This window comes from Cyanistes caeruleus, chromosome 5 (genome assembly GCF_971803275.1).
Source record: "Cyanistes caeruleus chromosome 5, bCyaCae1.hap1.1, whole genome shotgun sequence".
Taxonomy (NCBI): Eukaryota; Metazoa; Chordata; class Aves; order Passeriformes; family Paridae; genus Cyanistes; species Cyanistes caeruleus.
The window spans coordinates 77,013,279-77,019,278 of NC_141705.1; positions in this window are offsets into that span (position 1 = coordinate 77,013,279).

Sequence of the window (6,000 nt, forward strand, 5' to 3'; positions counted from 1 at the left end):
TCTCTAGTTTCTATATACATTTACATAGCAGGCTTGGTGAAGCCAAACAAATTGTTATTTGGAAAACCTGTGCTGTTGAGAAGGGGTAAGGTTATCTCAGTTTTCTGTTCATATGATTTACTAGCTTTGTTTTGTTTTGTTTTTTTTTTAAATAGGAAGTCCATATCAATGATGGCATTGTCCCCAGGAAACACTGTGGGTCAGTGATCTCTGCAGGTCTCCACACTGCAAAGCACATGCACAGGGAATATCTACCTGCAATTTTGAGTCCAGCTCAGGACTTCTGAAGAGAATCTACCAGTTGTCCACACTTACCCTGTTTTGATATGCTTTGGCAAAAGGTCTTGGAGCAGGTGAAGGAGATTCCTTTCCAGTGAAACTGTGCTGGAGGATGCACAGCAGCACTGCAGCGAATGCACTCCAGCTGCCAAAGGGCTTCCAGGCCATGGAACCTTACTGGTCCAAGGTTTGACATATAACTGGCCAGACTGAAATATCTCCAAAACTCATAGCCCTACCCCTCAAGAGCTGAGTGTGTGGACTTTGGGCCCTCAACAGCAAGTTTTTACCTTGAGAAATTTTTCTGTTGGTTGTATGTGCTTATCCTTAGAAAAAGTGGCTTGTAGAGAGCTCTAGTTTCAGCTTTGAGGTTTTTTTTGAGAATATTTCTACTCAGAGTTTGTGATCTTTGTTGCCTCCTTTTCTAATGAAGTTTTGGATGATTAAGAATCTTGAGGCTGTCTTGAAGAAGAAAATCAATCTTAAGGAAAATCCTTCAGTTTTATCTAACTCTATTTTGCCACTGGTTTGCAAGACACAAGAAAGAGATCTGTAGAAAAATATAAAATCAAAGTTACTCTGTTCTCCAGTAAATATTTAAGTGATATTTTTTGGTGGAACCTGATCTGAGACATATATGTGCACCTTGATTGTTCACAGATAAAAACTCTAGACCCTGGAATAGTGCTTCCAAGTAGTGAAATAAATGAACACTCCCATTGAACTTCATGAGATGCCACACAGGAACAGGAGCCTGCACAGGCAGATCCTGCTGTAAGGTCTGGTCCTAAAATACTGAGAAGGCTGAGTCAGAGGGTGTGGGTGAGCACACAGGCAAAAATATGTGTCCTCCCCTCTTGTCCTGTGTCATAGACTGTAATCTCTGTTGCACATGTCACATGCAAAGAAAGGAATCACTTTTCTATTGTGGTAGTTGTTATCCTTTCTAAAAAAAATATATGATACCTATTTCCAAGCCTCCATGTGCCATGTTGGCCTTCTTTTGCTGGAGTCAGGTAATGAGAAAATATTCAGGATTGTAAATTAAATGGCTTGAGAACTGGGATCCCTTTAAATATTTTTTTAATTTCTCCCCATTCTGGCACAAGGCAGATGTGTTGGTGAATCCAACAAAAACATGGAATATACAAATATTATTTAACATAAGTCATATGGGTCCCAAATTCCCAACAAGATGTATCAGACATAATAGTTAGCACTTTGTATCCTTACAATGGAAAATAGCAGGAGTTCTAAAGATGAGATTGTCCTAAATTATGATTATTCAAGCTCTTTAGATCTTTATCTGCAGAGAACTTGTAGAGTCTTGTTATTCTGGAAGTACATTGTATTTTAGTAGTATAAATACAGAATTAGGCATCTCAGAGCAGGTATCTGAGACTAACAAGTTAGTTTTTTTCTTCTAAAATTTGCCAGTTACAATTTTGGAATAGTGCTATGACTTCTTTTGTTCAAATTCTGTTCAACTACATTTAAAGAATCTGCACTTCTAGTCATGGGAATAATTTGGTTTTAGCTAGCAGTTGGCTTGAGTTGTTACTGATGGAGTTTTATATATGAAAATATAAAGCATCTAGTTTATTATAAATGTAATGTCCAAATGATTTATAGCCAGTGTCTAAAACATGATTTAAGACCTTTTGATTCCTTACCAGTTCTGGGATGGTTTGGCAGGTAGCCAAGTCTCTGATTAAAATTTGAGCAATCCATGTTTTAGCCTACACCTCTTTGTCTATATCCTTGTGAGAATGGGAAGATCACTAAAGGTAAGAGAGTGTCAGTAGAGGTCCTGTCCTCAGCCCTCCTGGAGGAAGCAAATGGAATAAGAGAAGGCATCCCTGGTTGTTTTTCGCAAGGTTTTTAAGCTGTGAAGTTAGAGCACAGTCTTGACCCAGCTGTTTCTAGTGGGGTAGCTCCTGGAATTCCCTGAAACACCTTCTCTGTCCTTTTATCTGGGTTTCTTGAAGAGAGTTCATCCCAGGCGCTGTCACCTTGTGTGGGAGATCAGCTCTCCCAGACAAGAGAACTGAGATTTATGTCTCAGCAAGAACATTTGGTACACTGAGCAGGACAAAGGAAAGGGGTGTGGTGCTGAATAGTGGGTACTACAGAACCAAATATCTGGCCCATGGATTGCAGCTGTATGTATGTTCCACATAGATGTCTCTTAGTATGTATTTATGTATATACAGCTGCAGAGAAAAAAGATTTAAAAAAATATTTCTGGTGTATTACAGACACTTATCTTTGTTATCTTTGTTCTTTGTTATCTTTGTTAATTGACTTTTCTTTGCAGTGGGATAATTAATATTGGCTTAACATGAGCTTTTTTGCAATTAGTACTGGAGATTGTGAGAGACGACACCTTGACCTGGGATTTGGTCCATCGTAACATTTTGGATGGATCTGAGAAACAGAAACATTTCATGGAAACAGGTGCCACAAATATGACTGATATATTTGGGCTGATAGGGAACCACCTTCCTTCCTCTTTTCAAGCTCCCTGTACCAGGGAGAGTTTTAAATGACAGTCGCTTTGTGTGTGTGAAACCAGATATTGAGGAGAAATTTGAAGTAACTGCAGATGAATGAAAATCATCATTTGGGTCTAGAATGACAGATGAGCTTGAATCTAACTTTCTGCATAACAAAGTAATGTTTCAAGAAAGACAAAGGGAAGAGAAAGGCTACAATGGATATGCCAGTTTCTTGTGAAACCAGTAAAAAGAATTCATTCTTAGATGGCATTTAAAATACTTCTATTAAGTAAATGTGTCCTTGCCTTGATACTAGCTGTGACCAGTCTAGATAGATGTGTTTTAATATGCTATGAACCACCCAATTTTGAAAAGGCAATATTTATCCTATTTTTAGATTTTTGTTTGCATAACATCTCTGAAAAGATGATCATGTAATACTGGTTACACTGTATGCCAGAGCTGTGGAATCATTCCCAGTCCTTTCCTTACATCTTTTTCTGATGAATCTTTTGCCTAGATTCCTATTTGGGGAAAAAATGTCCCCCCATATTGTAAATATATAGCCCTGAAAAAGGTTATTGATTCTATGTAGTCTTCATTTCTATCCTGCAGGGGGTAAGTAGAAATCCTTTGGGTGTGTGTTGTGTATGTAAATATTTTGGACTATTGCTTACCACTTCAGAATAGTTCCTTGCTCATTTTCTCTAGCCAACTACTTGTAGATCTTTGCAGATTTTAGAGCTAAAAAAAGCCTGCAAAACTGTAAACATGTTCAGTCATGTGAGAATCTATCAATCTAGTACATCTTGGAAATGCAAACCATATTTTGAAGGAAAATGATAAATGAGAAGACAGTATGAAGCTAAACCTAAGATTGCACTTGAGGTTTGCTTAGTCCTTACTTGGCAAGCACTTAGATCTTTTCTTCTGCTGTTCCATATCTGTGGTGCCAGCTGTGTGACTCCTTCTTTTCCATGTTGTATTTTCCTCCTGTAGGTTGGCATTCTTTGTTGAGAAAATCAGGAGAACCCAAAGGGAGGAGGGGGAGTTATTGACTTGCCTGCTGATGGAAAGATAGAATTTTCATGCATGTCTTCCCAGCTTGAGAAATGCCTGCTTGGAAATAGAAGGTTGGATAAGAAGTGCTGAAGAAAAGTTCACTCGTCTTGGGGAACATTTTAGGCTATTTCCCCTGGAAAACATAAGTTACACCATCTATCATGTAGTGTCTCCTTCTCACTCTTTCTTTCTTCCTGAATCTCTTCACTTCACTTTAGTTTCTTTGCTCATTTTATTATTAGGCACTTTTACAGGAAACAGGATTTATGGTCTCCTTTTGCTAATAAATGTTAAGGAATATGACTTAAACTGGAGAATACACAGCAGGAGATGATGAGCTCTTAATAAACAAATATCCTGTTTTCATGCAAATATTCTTAGTAACGCAAACAAAACAAAGCAGAGGAGGAAAGGCAGCCAAAGTGTTATACAAGCTGTGTTGTAATTAAATAGGAGGTATTTCAGAACTTTCCAGAGGGCAAGAAGAGTTTCAAGTTATCCTTCAGACTTTTCCAACTCATTCCTTCAGATGGTTTCAACCTGTAATGTTGGATGAAGGGTTGGAAAAGGTGAATTGGAATTTTGAAGTTCTCAGGCTACAAAGTAATCTGAGAACTTCACAAAATTCTCAGTGCTTGTCTTGTTCCATATCTTCTCCTCAGTAAGCAACTCTGACCTTAGAACTTGGAAGACTATATTGCTTGAGGATTTTGGAGTTTTTAGAGGAGTTTCTAAGGTCATGTTATTGTCCTCCTTCTGGTTGAAAATACCATCTTCCTCCACAACCATAAACAGGACCGTATCTGCAAAAGGTATTGACTTGGGTAATTTGCCTTAACATTGTGTTTAACATTGATCCAGATTAACCTGCTGGAGTGAAACTTAAAGTCTTTACTGATGGTGTAATAGTGGCATGAAGTCTGGGGAGTGATTAATGAGAAAGGAAAATCTAGATCATCTGGTCATCTGGATGCAGCTAATAGTGTGTCTGAATATGGCCAAATACCTCTTACATCCACTAGCCAAAGGGACAGCTCTAATTACAGGAGAAAGGTCTCCAACTTGGAAAGAGTAAATAAAGAATTGGGAATCAAAATGGATAATACCTGATTGCTACCTTCTGGACTACTGCTGTGGCCAAAAATGTTGATATGATCCATACACAAATAATCAAAGAAATCCAGGGTCTTGATGCAGTGTCTGTCGGGTTTTAGTGTGCCCCAACATCATGAATTCAAGTTGGATGGTCAAAAGTTGATCAGAAAACAAATGTCAGGATCAAGGAAGGGTTAGGAAACATGTGTGTTTTATATTTATGTTTATACTGTTTTTCCTGACTATGAGAAGCTTAATGCATATTTCAGTCCGTGCTGATGCATGCTTCTAAGGTGAACAAAACTTGAAAATTTGGGTTACCAGTGTAGCAAAGAAAGCTGTCAGAAGATCCAATGACTACATGTTGACACCTGGATAAATTTAAATTAGCAAGGAAATGAAGAGTTTTAGTCACCATTGGAGAAATTTTCTAAAGGCTGTTGTGGAGCCTGCCACAAAGCTAATTTTTTACATCAGAATTTGCACTTTTACAAAAGAGAACTGGAATATTCACATTCATCCAAAGTGTATTTTCTGTTCTTTGGATTAGCTTCACCAAAGACAAAAATTAGTGTTAGTTTTTGCACACTTTGGATCCAGAGAGCTTTGACCCAGACTTAGGCCTAAATTAATTTCTGAACTTTTGTGGCTGGTCCATATCTTGCTCATGACTCAAACCAAAGCTTAGCTCATGAACATGCTTGAATTTCAGAAACAGTCATTTATATAGCCAAAATTTGAAGTTGGCTCCAAACTTTCTATTGTGTTGAAACAATATCTGGCTTCAGCTATCTTTAAATATGGGCAAAGTCTGGATTTGAACTTCACAGCTTCAAAGCTTCTGTTTTTTCTGTCTTACCCTCATGGGATTGCAGGCATATACCATGAGTACTGCTTTATAGATGCCACATAGTTACTGAGTTTGGCAAGGGGTAACGTCTTCTATTTGCTGAAATGATGCAATTTAAACATTTTAAACATTTATCAGTTCATTTCCAAAATACCTGTACCATCTTTGGAAAGAGCATAGGACAGATACAACTCACTGAGGTTTATCACAACATCA